Raw genomic sequence first — 16,246 nt, 5'->3', positions numbered from 1 at the left:
AAGGATTACAGCCTCAGCAGCAACACTATTTTTTAAAAAGACAACAATTTCTGATTACAATGTTCTTTCAATAGGTTTCAGCAAAAATGTCTTCAACTATAAAGGATCTTCAATCGAGATCATCATGGCTTTAAGGTTCAGGATCACACCAAGCAGATGATCCTCCTTCTGAAATACTATCAGAGAGTCAGTAGTACTCTAACACTACATCAAAATGCCTACATCATTCTCTTGGTTTCATCTCATCATATAGACACTGTATCAACTCATGTTGTCACAAAATGAATAAGGGTGAATATAGTGCAATAAGATATTTTGAGATCACATTTATAAACTTTTATTTACAATATATTGTTATAATTGTTCTATTTTATTATTGTTGTTTTATAGTACCTATTGTGAATTAAACTTTGTTATAGAATACACAGGGTTTAGTCCTATTCACAGTATGAGACATGTACTAGGAATCGTGAATGAAATACTCATTGGATAAGCAGGAGACCTACTTTACAAGCAAAGAAAACTACACATTAATATCTGTCATTTACTTAGATGACAAAATCTAGTAAATTAACAAATTAAGTAACAATGACTCAAAAGAATTATTTATAAAGAAGTGAATCTATTACAGGTATAGCAGCAAGGCGTTTTGATATTTAAAATTAATCAATGTAATTCACCATATCAACAAAAAGAATAATATTAATTCACATAGAAAAACTATAGACCCAGTGTTCAAAAAAAGGAAATTTTATAAATTGCTAATTTACTAATATCATAGTTGTGTTTACTATATGCCCAAGAATTTATTTTTACTGAAAATTTTTATTTTCACACCTAAATTTTGCTCATTTTATTATTTTTTTAAATGACAAATTATCTAGGAATTCCATTACACATTCTGGTTTCTATTTGCACGGAATATCTTTTTCTATCCCTTCACTTTCAGTGTATTTGTGTTTTAAAAGTAAAGTGAGTCTCTTATAGGCAGCATACAGTTGGATCTTATTTTTTGTTTGTTTGTTTGTTGTTGTTGTTGTTTTAATCCATTCAGCCATTCTACATCTTTTGACTGGAGATTTAAACATATTTATATTCATGATACTTACTGAAAAGCAAAAACATTCTATTGGCATTTTTAAATTGCTTTTTGGTAGTTTTGTAGATCCTTTGTTCCTTTCTTCTGGCCATCTTCCATTGTGGATGTGATGGTTTTGTGAAATGGAATGCTTTGATTTCTTACTTACCTGTAGTATATCTACTAAAAGCTTTCTATTGAGATTACCATGGGGCTTTTATATGTGATTATAATAGACTATTTAAAGTTAATAATTTTAGTCACATACAAAAACTATATGCTTTCACTCTCCTCTCATGTTACTGATGTCACAATTTGTATCTCTGATACACTGTTTATCGCTTAGGAAATTATTATAACCATAATTATTTGTAAATATTTTGTCTTTTGTATTTTAATTTCCATACTAAACATATAATTTATGTGTATCACCACTATAGTATTACAGTACTCTAAATGACTACACACTTATTTTTATGTATTACATATGCATTTTATACTTTTATATATTTTCCTGTTACCAATTAGCAATCTTTTTGTTCAGCTTGAAAAACTCCCTTTAACATTTCTTATAAGGCAGATCTGGTGGTAAATTATCTCTTTCTGGGAAAGTGTTTACAGTCTTCCTAACTATACAGTATTCTTGTCTCACAAGTTTTTTTTTTTTTTTTTTAACACTTTGCACTCCAGCCTGGACAAGGTTTCTGCTGAGAAATGTGCTGATAACCATCTTATGGCTCCTGATCATGTGATATACTTCTTTTCCCTTGCTGCTTTTGTAATCTAGTTTTTTGTTTATTTGCTTATTTGTTTGTTTTATTTTTGAAACTTGGTTATGTCTTGTTTTAGTCTTACTTGGACTGAACTTCATTGAATAACTCTTGAGCTTCATGCACCTGGATATTTACATCTTTACTCAGATTGAGAAGTTTTGTTATTATTTCTTTAAATATGATTACAGTCCCTTTCTCTGATTCACAATACATATATTAGCATCTTGATGGTTCCATTATTTTTATGGTCTTTGTTACTCCTTTTCATTTTTTAAAAATTTTTGTTCCTCTGACTTTCTAATGACTTGTCCTCAAGCTCACTGATTCTTTCTTCTGCATGATCAAGTTTCTACTGAAGCTCTCTATGAAAACCTTCAGTTCAGACACTGTATTCTTAAGTTCCAGAATTTCTGTTTGGTTCTTCTTCTTTTTTTTTTTTTCTCTTCTTTTTCTTTTTGACATTTTTTCTAGCTGTCGATGGACCTTTATTTATTTATATGTGGTGCTGAGGATGGAACCCAGTGCTTCACACATGCTAAGCAAGTGCTCTAACGCTGAGCTACAACCTCAGAACCATGTTTGGTTCTTTTTTATGCTTTCTAATTCTTTAATAAATGTCTCAATTTGATCATGTATTATTTTTCTGACTTTTCTTAGTTTTTCAATATCTTACAGCTCAATGAGCATCTTTAAGATGATTTTTAAAAAACTCTTTGTCAGGTAATTAAAAAAATACAAATCTCTTCAGAGTTTGTTGCTGGTGCTTTATTTTTTTCTTTTATGTTTTCCTGATTATTCAGTTTCTTAGCTATGCATTGGTGTCCACATATTTGAAAAGATAAGGACTTATTCCAATATTGGCACACTGATTTCAATTGGGAAAACACATCGCTGATTAGCCTGTCCAGAGATTCTGGGAAGTATATTGTCTGTAGGTAGATTTATTTAAGAAATCCTCTGGCAGACTGACCTGGTACCTGACCATCAGGTGGACAGGCCTAGTGCCAGGGTATACAGTGTTGAGCCTAGAGACCAGATCCACTGGGGCAAACTCAGAGCTTGATTCTGCTGGGATAGACCTGGTTCTGAGGTTCAAAGGGCCAGCTTGAAAACAGGATATACTGGTAAAGGACCTACTAGCTATGTTCACTGTGGCAGGTCTTGAGCTTGTGTCTATAAGGCCCTGGCCAGGCACAGGAACTGATACAAGAACTGGGTTCATAGAGGTTGAGCTGGCACTGTGATGGGCCTGGGTCTTTAGCTGACAAGGCAAAACTGAAACCTAGAAATGCAAAGGTACGTCTTGGAGTCTGGGCCCACAGGAGCTCCTAGTGGTGGGGTCAACTACAGTGGGTCTAATGGTGTGGTTAGGCACAGAGCTGGCCTGCCACTAAGAAGGCATGCAGCCTGTGTACACAGAGGCTGACCTAGAGATATGGATCTACAGGTATCAGCCTAGTACCTAAGGCCACAGGTTTCATCCTTATACTTGGGTGGGGCTAAAAGCTGGTCCATGGGTGATGACCTGGATAGTGGAGCTCCTATAGTTTGGCACTGGGGTCAGTCTATAGTATGGGTCTATAGGCTAGAGTCTAGAGAAACAAAAGCCAGCATGAGGCTGGGTTGAGCTACATTCTGGGTTGGCAGAAGAGTATGGAGGCTGAGTCTATAGGCTGTAGGTTGGCATATGGTATTATTGGTTTCCACTTGGAGTCTTGGGCTGTAGATACTAGCCTGGAGCCTGAGCTGAAGGAGCCAGCTTAAGCTTAGATAAGTTGAGTTCATAAGGGACAGCCCAGATCTGGGAGGCATTCTGGAACTTCGGGCCAGTCTAGTGGTGGGAACAGGCCTGGTCCCTAAGGTAGGTCTGGAACGGAGTCTAAGGGGGCCTTCCTGGCACTGAGGTGGGGCCAATCTAGCACAGAGGATGGCCTAGATCCTGGGACCAGCCTGGAAGTGGGTTGAGCCTGGAGACTAAAACCACAGATCCAGTTCAGAATCTGGGATGGCAAGGGCTGACCTGTCACCAGAGCAGAATTGGAGGTTATCATCCTGGAGTCTGGGGTTTGTGAGTTTTACTGGGGTGGGCCCAGTGTTGAGGTTGAAGGCAAAGTACAGTTATCTCTTACCTCTCTTTCGTCCATGAGGAGGGTATCTTTTTCAGCACTGCGCTACCTACAGTGGAAGAGGGATGATACAGGAAATATGAAACTGTCCTTTCTACTCTCATTAATGGTTTTTGTTTTTGTTTTTTACTTCTGTGCTGCATCCAAATGCTGTAATCTCTCACTTGGTTTCCTCAGTCTTGTGAACGTATTTTTGCATGTAGATAGCTGCTTCTGAGAGTTAATAAATGCTGGAATGGACTACTCTAATATTCTGTCAACCTTTTTCAATCTATTGGACTTTTGTTCTTGTTGTTCTAATTAATAATACAGGACAGCAGAATGCATTTCAATTCATTGTACATTTCATTTCTCTGGTTGTACACAATGTAGAGCTGCACCATATGTGCAGTCATGATGGCAGAATGAGATGAACATCATTACCCACTGGACTTTTGATAGGGCTACCAGTGAAGACTTAACCCAGGCATAACCAACCATAATAATCTTATCAACAGGTGACTGCAATACTATATCAGGGATGAAGAGGCATTTCAACTGCCCACAAACCGACACCATAATGGTAATAGGTTATCTTTTATTTATTTATTTTGATACCAGGGATTGGACCCTGAGGTGCTTAACCACTCAGCCACATCCCCAGCCCTTTTTCATATTTTATTTAGAGGCAGGATCTCGCTGAGTTGCTGAGTTGCTGAAGTGAGCTTTGAACTCATGAGCCTCCTGCCTTAGCCACTGGAGCCGCTACAATTACAAGGTTATCTATCTTTTGTCAGGAACAATGAAACTCACTTACAGAGGAGTAGAGATCAGAGAGAGACCTAGGGAGGCAGAGAAAATCTTGATGGCATATTCAATTCCCAGATTCTAGCTCCCCATGTTTTTGAAGTGACCTTGAATCTGTGCAGTTTTTTAAATGTTCTCTGAGATACCAAGATAACTTGTAATAACCTTATTCCAGCAACTTCCTTTTTAAAGACTTGGGTTATATCACTTGCATACAAAGTAACTTTTTGTTTCTCATACACAGCAATGTTGCCAGTCCATCTTTTATACTCATCTGCTGAAGAAGCAGACTCTACATTTGTCCTCACATTTAAATCTTTCTATGGGCTAGAAAAGACCCAAATTTATATTACTCAGCACTAAAAAATAACAAGATCATGGCATTTGCAGGGAAATGGATGGGCTTTAGAACAGATTATGCTAAGTGAAGTTAGCCAACCCCCCCCCCCAAAAAAAATGCTGAATGTTTTCTCTGATATAAGGGAGGTGATTCAAAATGGGGTAGGGAGGAAGAGCATGAGAAGAAAATTACCTCTAGATAGGCAAGAGAGGTGGGAGGGAAATGGAGGGAAAATGGGAATTGCACGGAAGATGGAAGGAGACCCTCATCGTTATACAGATTACATGTATGACGATGTGAGGGGGAAAAAAAAGAAGTGTGTCACATTAGATTGGGTAGAGAGAAGTGATGGGAGGGTAGGGGAGGGGAATGGGGGATAGGAAGGACAACAGAATAAAATAGACACTACTATTGCTGTATGTATATACGTGACAATACGACCAATGTGATTCAGCAACCTGTACACTCAGAAAAGGGAGAAATTATACCCCATTTGATTCAAATGTATGATAAGTCAAGATCATTGTACTGTCATGTGTAACTAATAAAGAAAAAAAGAAAAGCCCCAAATTTTACCATTAAGTCAAGGGTTTAAAGACAAAAATTTCAGTTCACAGGTCACTACTGTTTTACATTTTTATTGCCACTCTTCTTTGAGTGATTAACATATACTTCTACTCAGCTCAAGGAGTTGGAAGAAAACTAGTTATTACAGTTTGGATTTGGAATGTCTCCCAAAAGCCTATGTGTTAAATGTTTGGATATCAGTTCATGGTGCTATCGGGCAGTGGTGGAACTTTAAAGAGGTGGAGCCTCAAATTACTGGGATGATCTTTTGAAGGGTAGAATGGAACTCCAGACTTTTCTTCTTTCTTTTTTCAATTCCCAGCTACAATAGGAGGAGTTTTGCTATGCCATGTATACCCGGTCATGGTGTACTACCTCACCACAGGCCCAAAAGCAATAGGGCCTATCAATTATGTTCAGAAACCTCCAAAATCATTAGATAAAATAACCATTTTCTGTTTTCAAGTTGATCATCTCTGGTGTTTGTTATAGTACTAGAAAGCTAACACACAAGTGACATCAAAAATGTCTGAGACAATTACTAGTACAAGGGACAATTTTTATAGTGAAAGAGTAAGTTTCAAAAATTCCAATTTAGGCAGGTTCTGCACATAGACACCTTCCTGTCTCTATACTTTAATACAAAAGAATCTTAATGTGAGTAAAACTTTGGCTGGGTATCTTTTCCAGTCTAAGTGTTCTCTTACTACTTCTTTAGAAGCATTTGGGGCCAAGTTGCCTCTCTGTATATAGCTCTTTACTTCTCCCTCCTTGCCAATCTACTGTTAAATGAAATTTCAACAAGACTCACTTGCTTTAAACCATTCATTTGACTACTGTTTTCACAGTTGACAGTTATGTACCATGTTATAACTAATAAATCTCAATTTTACTAAAAACAAGTTTGAATATTATGCTAGTCACCTATTGTCTTTGGTCCTTAAAATAATTTCACAGGTTTTTTTGAACTTTAAGAATTCTACAATTCTAAATAAATTACCTGACTTAACGGCTTTTCAGTTCACTTAAACATATAATTAAGTCCCTTCTGTGTACCAGTCACTGGACAGGGTGCTATAGGGAAACAAGCTTCATTTCCTGTCCATAGAGTTTTAAGCTTTTGTGGGAATTATCCAGGTATCAATTGAGAAATAATATGGTGTGCTATGATGTTTTTCAAAGTATATGACATTCAGATACTTGTTTTTCAGATACAGCATTAAATATGAAATCACATGGAAAGTTTACCCTTTTTAATTCTTTCAATTCTTCTCACTATATCCCAAAAACATAAGTTCTTACCACTCTTTGAACACTTATCATTCTCCATTTTTAACAAAGAAAGGCTCAGAGTTGGAACACTCTATGAGCAACATTACCTAGAAGAAATTAATGACATATATTTACTCTTATTTTTATTTATGGCAAGTTATTTTTGCTAAGTTATGACAAAATTATTATGGGTTTTTGTTTAACAAGGGAATTGATTAAAAATAACTAACATTGAAGAGCTGGTTATGCTATTTTAAAATATGCCAAAATTAATGATGTTTTCTTTCTTGTCCAAATTGTTTTAATTTTTTTAATCACAACAAAATTGAAATTTTAGGAGATGGTTCAAAACAATTCCTTCTTCTTTTACTCTTTATCAAGTGTAGAGTCTTAACATTTGCATATTCTCCTTTCTGTCCTGTGCCTCAAAGCAAGAATCTTCACTTGTCCAAATGATCTTGGTTCTACATATAGTATTGATCCTTCAATGACTGGGGACAGACAAGTAGAGAGGGACTGTACATAACCTTTACTAGGACAGACATTCTGGGTTTTATGATGAAATTTAGTCACAATACCATCCCATGATGAAATCCAATAAGACCTCTCCACACACAAAATTTCTTTCCTTCTTTCTTTTGCTTTATTTAGTAAGCCACAGGATAAGTTTGCCCTAAAATGTCTTAGGGAGAGAGTTCTCAAAACAGTAAGAAGCAGAATTTCTGAAATTCTGTAAATTTGCATATATTATTCATTTTTCCCTTAGTATTATAGATTTACAGATATCACTGAGACCCTGGGTTAGCAAATCTTGCCATAATTTTTTAAAATATTGTTTTAGTTGTAGTTGGACACAATACCTTTATTTTTATTTGTTTTTATTTTTTATGTGGTGCTGAGAATCAAACCAGCAAGGCAAGCACTCCACCGCTGAGCCACAACCTCAGCCCCCCACCATAATTTATTAATATATTAGTTTACCTGAAGAAGAAATAATTGTAATGTAATACATTTCAGGGATTTCAGGCTCCTTGTAAAGATTTTTCTGAGTAGCCCCCATAATATACATAAATAACTGAGATTGAGTGGAGAACACATAGAAATTGTAATTAGGATAAATTGGATTGTCTGTCACTAGCTTCCACTAGCTTTAGGGACTTTGCCCAAGACACTTAAATTCTGAGTTTTAGCAGCCTCATCCTAAAGCAGAATTATGTGCTTATTAGATGGATTATCATTTTGTCAAGTTCCTTTCACCTCTAAGAGTTTGTGATAACCTACTATACTCTCCTATTTTAAGTCCCTGGCTAATTTAAGTATGGTCTATAGACCAGCAACATCACTATCTACCAGTTAGTTAGAAAATCAGTATTCCAGTGCACACACTTAGACCTAAGATCTGTAGTTCAACAAGATTCCTGTGCAATTATCTGGAACTGAAAATTTGAGAAGCACTGCTATAGACTATCTTTTAAATTTTCTGTTATTACATAAATATCCAATTGCCCATCAAAAGAAACGCAAAGCCCTGAGAGGTGGCACACACCTGTAATCAAAATAACCAGGAAGCTGAGGCAGGAGGATTCCAAGTTCAAAGTCAGTCTCAACAACTGAGGAAGGCCCTAAACAATTTAGGGAGTCCCTGTCTCAAAATAAAAAATAAAGGACTGGGCATGTGACTCAATGATTAAACACCACCTGTGTTCAATCCCCAATATAAAAAGGGAGGGAGGGAGGGAGGGAGGGGGGAGAGAAAAAGAAGGAAAAAGTGAAAATGTTTTAAAGGCACAGGAATTAATTTGAGAAAAGGGGAACTGTGGCAATTTGTACCCCCTAAAAGATCAGGATAACTTAAGCGGAATAAATTGAATAACACTATTTCAAGTTATAAATCATTTAGATTGTTGGAATTCATTTTAGAGAGTAAAAGGGGACTGTAAAACAGTTCTTTTTAATGTATTTTAATACAGAAGAGGAAGAAGATAGAAGACATTTACTAAAAATACACTAGTCTTAATTACAAAAATGTATTGTTCTGTAAGCAGCACTGAGGATACCTTCTTCCTATTATTTCCACCAAAACTCCCCACCCCACCTTATCTTCCAAATAAACTTAGAATCACATGCAGAAACTATAGTTGCCATGAAAATTCAAATTGTCTTTTGGCCTCCTATTCTCCCCCAGGCAGACTGCTATCTGCCTTCATTGCTGAGAGAGATTTACATTAAATTGGCTAAGATCTTTCAACTACTAAATGGCAGAGACATGATTTTATGTATAAGGCTGAATCTAAGTCTACTTCTCCATCCTCTATACCCTACAGTTTCTCTCTTAAAAAAAAAAAAAAAGAAAGAAAAGAAAACTTCATATTTATTTCAAAATAGCTAAAAGAGATAAATATTTTCTTTATAAATAATTATACTTCCTTTTAAAAATACTACAAAGCCAGTATGAGGCAGTCCCTATGGCCCCAGGATCCAGACCAAACCCTATGGAATAAGACTCCAGGATGAACCCAAATCCCAAGGCTCCAAACCTGTCACTGCAACCCCATAGTAGGAGGCCAGCCCCATGCATAAGGCTGGTCCCTGAGGCCCAGGGTTCCAACAGATCTAGGGTCCAAGACTGTCTACACTGGACTCTATTAGGCCAAGGGTCCAGCACCTTCCACTTGCACCCACGTTTCAGACTCCCTTAGACCCAAGACTTAGGCCTACTTTGATTTGACCGAGTCCCCAAAAATTCAAGTGTTGAAAATTTGATCCCTAGAGTTCAATGGTATTGTGAGGTAAGGTCTTCAAGAGGTGTTTAGTCATGAGGACACCAACTCTCATGAAAAGATTAACTATTATCACAGGAAAAAGTTTGTATTGCTGGAACAGTTTGGATCCCATCTTGCTCTCTCTCACCCATGTTATGACGCAGCAATGAAGGCCCTTACCAGACATGGAAACATGATCAGATAACTTTTGTTCGTTATTAACTGTCTAGTTTATGATATTCTAGTAGCAAAAAAATGAAATGAAACAACAATCCAGTGTCAGGCAAGCCCCCACGGACTCAATGGACCCCCCCCATGACAGGCTATCCCAGCAAACTCAACTATCAGGCCTGACCCCACAAAAACAGGCTCAAAGCAGGCCCGTGCAGACAGGCCCGTGCAGATGTAGGCATAAGGCCTACACTGTTATCCCAGATACCAGACTGGGCCCTAGAGCCTCAGGCTCCAGAAGACCCAGACCCAAGACTGCCTAGTTGATACTGGCACTGACTTGTTCCAGCAGACCAAAAATCCAACAGCAAGACCACCCAGAAATGATTGGCTGAAAGATAAATGGTTCTTTATCTATAAAGTCAGGCAGAGGTACCTACCTCTTCAAGTCTACAGACATCAATACAAGGCCTTAAAATCACAAATAATCAGGGAAACAGACACCACAGGAACAAAACAAGGCACAAGTAAATGGGCCTAAAGAAGTTCTTGGCTAGCTATGGTGGCACACACCTGTAATTTCAGCGACTCAGGAGGCTGAGGCAGAAAAACCATAAATTCAAGATCAGCCTCAACTTAGCAAGGTCCTAAGAAACTTAACAAGACCCCTCCAAAAAAAAATTAAAAAGACAGCTCTGTAGTAAATCACACTTGAGTTCAACCTACTGTTTAAAGGGAAAAAAAGAACATCCCTGCCTATTAATAGGTAACACAAATGTAAAAGGATTAAATTCTCCAATTAAAAGGTACAGAATAGCTTAATACATTTTTTTATTAAAAAACGTGTAAACTATATGATGAACTATATGCTGGCTGTTAAGGGAGTTGTTTTACCTTTAAGAACACAATAGGGTGAAAGTAAAGGATGGAAAATGATATTACATGCAAAGTAAAACCAAATAAGAACAAAGGTGGCTATGTTCATAAGAGACAAAATTGATTTTAACACTGAAGAATACACCGAGGGGTACTTTACCACTGCACTTCATCTCTACTTCTTTTTTTTAAAATTTTTTGTTTATGTTTTAAATACATGATAGCAGAATGCATCACAATTCTTATTACATATATAGAACAATTTTTCATGCTTCTGTTTGTATATAAAGTATGTTCACACCAATTCATGTCTTCATACATATACTTTGGATAATGATGTCTATCACATTCGACCATCCTTATTAATCCCCTGCCCCCTCCCTTTCCCTCCTGCCCCACTTCCCTATCTAGAATTCATCTATTCTTCCCATGTTCCCCCTCCCTACCCTACTATGAGTCAGCCTCCTTATATCAGAGAAAACATTTGACATTCGTTTTGGGGGGGTTAGCTAATTTCACTTAGCATTATCTTCTCCAACGCCACCCATTTATCTGCAAATGCCATGATTTTATTCTCTTTTATTGCTGAGTAAAATTATCCATTGTGTATATATGCCACGTTTTTTAATCCATTCATCCATTGAAGGGCATAATCTGTTCTAATGCCATCCATTACCCTGCAAATGCCATGATCTTATTATTTTTTAGTGCTGAGTAATATTCCATTGTGGATAAATGCCACATTTTTTTTATCCATTCATCCATTGAAGGGCATCTAGGTTGGCTCCACAGTCTAGCTATTGTGAATTGTGCTGCAATAAACATTGATGTGGCTGTGTCCCTGCAGTATGCTGTTTTTAGGTCCTTACGTCCTTTGGGTATAGTACGAGAAGAGGAATAGCTGGGTCAAATGGTGGTTCCATAATACCTAGAAGACCCAAAAAACTCTACCAAGAAACTTCTAGAACTAGTAAATGAATTCAACAAAGTGGCAGTATATAAAATCAACACCCATAAACCAAAGGCATTTACGTACATCGTGACAAATCCTCTGAAAATGAAATGAAGAAAACTACCCTATTCGCAATATCCTCAAAAAAAATAAATAAATAAAATACTTAGGAATCGACTTAACAAAAGAGCTGAAAGATCTACACAATGAAAACTATAGAACCCTAAAGAGAAAAATAGAAGAAGACCTTGGAAGATGGAAAGATCTACCTTGCTCATGGATAGGCAGAATTAATATTATTAAAATGACCATATTACCAAAAGCACTATACAAGTTCAATGCAATTCCAATCAAAATCCCAATGGCATTCCTCACAGAAATAGAAAAAGCAATTATGAAATTCATCTGGAAAAATAAGAGACCCAGAATAGCTAAAGCAATTCTAAGCAGAAAGAGTGAAACAGGTAGTATCGCTATACCAGACCTTAAACTATACTACAGAACAATAGTAACAAAAACAGCATGGTACTGGCACCAAAACAGGCTGGTAGACTAATGGTACAGAATAGAGTACATAGAGACTAACCACAAAATTACAACTAGCTTATATTAGACAAAGGTGCTAAAAGCATGCACTGGAGAAAGGATAGCATCTTCAACAAATGGTGCTGGGAAAACTGGAAATTCATATGCAACAAAATGAAATTGAATCCCTATCTCTCACCATGCACAAAAGTTAACTCAGAAGGATCAAGGATCTAGGAATTAAACCAGAGACTCTGTGTCTAAAAGAAGAAAAAGTAGGCCCTAATCTCCATCACATGGGGCTAGGCCCCAATTTCCTTAATAAGACGCCTATAGTACAAGAATTAAAACCAAGAATCAACAAATGGGATGAATTCAAAGAAAAAAGTTTTTTCTCAGCAAGAGAAATAATATGTTAGTTGAATAGGGAGCCTACATCATGGGAACAAATTTTTACCCCTCACACATCAGATAGAGCTCTAATCTCTAGGGTATACAAAGAACTCAAAAAGCTAAACACCAAAAAAAACAAATAACCCAATCAACAAATAAGCCAAGGACCTAAACAGACACTTCTCAGAAGAGGATATACAATCAATCAACAAATATACGAAAAAATGCTTATCATCTCTAGCAATCTGAGAAATGCAAATTAAAATTACTCTTAGATACTATCTCACTCCAGTAAGAATAGAAGCCATTAATGAAGACAACAACAAGTGCTGGCAAAGATGCAGGGAAAAAGGTACACTCAGACACTGCTGGTGGGACTGAAAATTGGTGCAGCCAATTTGGAAAGCAGTATGGAGATTCATTTTTATTTTGAGACAGAGTCTTGGCTAAGTTCCTGAGGGTATTGCTTAATTGCTGAGACTAGCCTCGAATTTGTAATCCTCCTGCCTTAGCCTCCTCAGTCACAAAACAGACTTTAAATTAAAAATTATAAAAAGAAACAAAACATTCATTATATAATAACAAAGATGTCAATTCAAGAGAAAATTATAATTGTAAATTTATACGCACCTAACATCAGAGCATCTAAACATATAAAAAAATACCAACACTGAAAACAGAAACAGCTATAGGTGACAATAATGCCCCATTTTCAGCAATAGTTTCACCCATTCAAAACATAAATAAGGAAAGAGCAGAATTCAAAGGCAGTAGGAACTTAAGAAACCTAACAGATATACAGAGGATCCCTGTCTTAAGATGGTTCCACATATAATTTTTTAGGTTTACAATGGTCCAAAAGTGATAAAAATTCAACAGAAACTGTACTTAAAATTTTGAATTAATTAATTAACACATACTTATTTACTTATTTATACATACATACAATTGAACACAGGACACTTAACACTGAGCCACATCCCCAGTCCTTTTGTATTTCATGAGGGGGTCTCACTAAGTTATTTAGGGCCTCACTAAGTTGCTGAGACTGGCTTTAAATTTTTGTAAACCTCCAGCCTCCACCTTCAAAGTCATTAAGATTACTTGAATTTTGAATTTTCCTGGGCTAACAATATGTGGTGCTGGGCAGAACCAGAAAGTTGCAATTCCTAGTCAGCCACACACCCATGAGGGTTAACAACCAATACTATGATGTTCCATAAATTAGGTATATTAAATGCATTTTTCAACTTACAATGGCTTTATTGGGACATAGCCCATCATAAGTGAAGAGAAACCTGTACAGAATATTCACTCAAATAGGAGCAGAATATACATTCTTAAAAAGCGTCCACCAAAGCCAGGAGTGGTCATACATGCCTGTATTCCCAGCAACTTGGGAGGTTGAGGCAGGAGGATTGAAAGTTCAAAACCAACCTCAGCTAGTGAGACCTTGTCTCAAAAAATAAATAAATAAATAAATAATAAAAAGGGCTGGGGATGTAGCTCAGTGGTTAAGTGCCCCTGGGTTGAATTCATGGTCAAAAAAATTCACACCAAACCTTCTCTAAGACAAGTCTTACCAAATTTAAGAAGATTCGGATCACATCATGTATTTTTTCCAATCACAAATAATATAAAACTAGAATCAATAACAGAAGAAGTTTGGAAATGCACAAATATGTGGAAATTAAACATGCTCCTGAGTAATACTGGGTCAAAGAGGAAATCAAAAAGGAAATAAAACAATTACTATTGAAGGACATTCCATGGCATAATAAAGGCCATATATTACAAGTCCAGAACTAACATCATACCCAACAGTGGAGAGCAGAAAACTTTTCTTCTATGATCAGAAATAAGACAAGGAGCTGGGCATGGAGGCACACATCTACAATCCCAGTAACTCCGGAAGCTAAAACAGAAGGATCAAATAGTTCAAGGCCAGTCTCAGCAACTTAGTGAGATGCTGTCTCAAAAAAAAAAAAAAAAGACAAGAATGTATATTCTCACCATTTCTATTCAACACAGTATGGAAGTCCTTGTAAGAACTAGACAAGAGAAGAAATTAAAACACCTAAATCAGAAAGCAAAAAGTTAAACACTCTTTGCTTGAAAATGACATAATCTTCCATATAGAGAACTCTAAAGATTCCATCAAAGGCTAGTTAGAACTAATCAACAAATCAATAAAGTTGCAGGATGCAAAATCAACATACAAATATCATAAGTAGCATTGTTGAAGTAAACCACTTTATATTTCCCTCTTTTTTCCAAAAGTTTTACTTAGTGCATTATAGCTATAAATAATGGTGGAATTCATTGTTACATATTCATAAATGCACACAGTAAAACCACATAATTTAGCCAATAATCAGTAGCATTTTTATGCAGTAATAACTTTGAAAAAGAAGTGAAGAAAACAATCATATTTATAACAGCTAAAAATAAATAAAATAGGAATAAATTTAAATGAGAAAGTAAAAAGATCTATACCCTGAAAAGTATCAAACACTAATGAAAGAAATTTAAGAAAATACAAATATATGGAAAGCTATCCCTTGCTCATGGACTGGAAAATTAACATTGTTAAAATGTTCATTCTAACCTCTCTAAATTGTATTTTGTGAGTGAAATCCACCAATTTAGTATCAAAATTCCACAGGCATATTTCACAGAAATAGAATAAACAATCCTAAAATATACATAGAACCACAGAAGATCCCAAAGAGACAAAGCAATATTGAGTTACAAAGCATAAAATTAAAGGTATCACATTACCCAAATTGAAAATCTACTACAAAGTTATAGTAATCTTAACATCATCATACTAGCATAAAAACAGACATGTAGACCCATGAAACAGAATGACAGTCCTGAAATAAATACAAATTTTACAGTTAATTAATTTTCAAGAAAAGTGCCAAAACACACAATAAGGAAAGGGCAGTATCTTCAACAATGATTCTAGGGAAAATGGAAAAATTCATATGATAAAGATACATGATATCTGTATACCCATGTTCATTTCAGCATTATTCACAATAGCCACAATATGCAATTAACAATTAAATGGATAAAGAAAATATAATTAATATATATACACAGTGGAATATTACTCAGCCTTAAAAAAAATAAAGAAATCCTGTCTCATGTGAAAACATGGATGAAATAAGGAATATTATGCTACATGAAATAAGCCAGGAACAGAAATACAAATACCACATGAAAATATATATGAAATCTAAAAAAATCAAACTCAAAGAAGCAGAGTAGAATGTTGTTTCACAGAGCCTAACACTGGGGGTGTTGGAGTCTGTAGACAGGTCAAGGTAGCACCTGGCGTTTTGCCAGGAGAATGTTGGAGTTCGTGGACAAGTCTGGATGATACCTGGCAAAATGCCAGAGGGAGTGGTTTGAGGGGTGGCGAGAGCGAGCCATTAAGTGTGGGTGTGGCTCAAGCGGTAGCGCGCTCGCCTGGCATGCGTGCTGCCCGGGTTCGATCCTCAGCACCACATACAAAGATGTTGTATCCGCCAAAAACTGAAAAATAAATATTGAAATTCTCATTCATTCTCTCTCTCTCTCTCTCTCTCTCTCTCTCTCTCTCTCTCTCTCAAAAAAA

At 36.2% G+C, this 16,246-nt stretch overlaps 1 protein-coding gene and 1 long non-coding RNA gene across 19 annotated transcripts in view; both read right to left on the bottom strand.

Moving 5' to 3' along the window:
- Gphn (gephyrin) overlaps positions 1-16,246 on the bottom strand; it is a 625,252-nt gene that overhangs the window by 533,034 nt on the left and 75,972 nt on the right. The gene's annotated exons all lie outside the window — the stretch shown is intronic.
- The window catches only part of LOC125615218, a 24,495-nt gene continuing 16,874 nt past the window's right edge, over positions 8,626-16,246 (bottom strand). The window contains exons 2-3 of the long non-coding RNA XR_007345756.1: positions 15,911-15,915; positions 8,626-10,147 (exon numbers count right to left, since the gene is read on the bottom strand). This is a non-coding gene — a long non-coding RNA (uncharacterized LOC125615218). The remainder of the gene's footprint in view (positions 10,148-15,910; positions 15,916-16,246) is intronic.

This window comes from Marmota marmota, unplaced genomic scaffold (assembly GCF_001458135.2).
Source record: "Marmota marmota marmota unplaced genomic scaffold, marMar, whole genome shotgun sequence".
In the NCBI taxonomy this organism is placed as follows: domain Eukaryota; kingdom Metazoa; phylum Chordata; class Mammalia; order Rodentia; family Sciuridae; genus Marmota; species Marmota marmota.
This window is presented reverse-complemented; position numbering and strand designations above follow the sequence as displayed.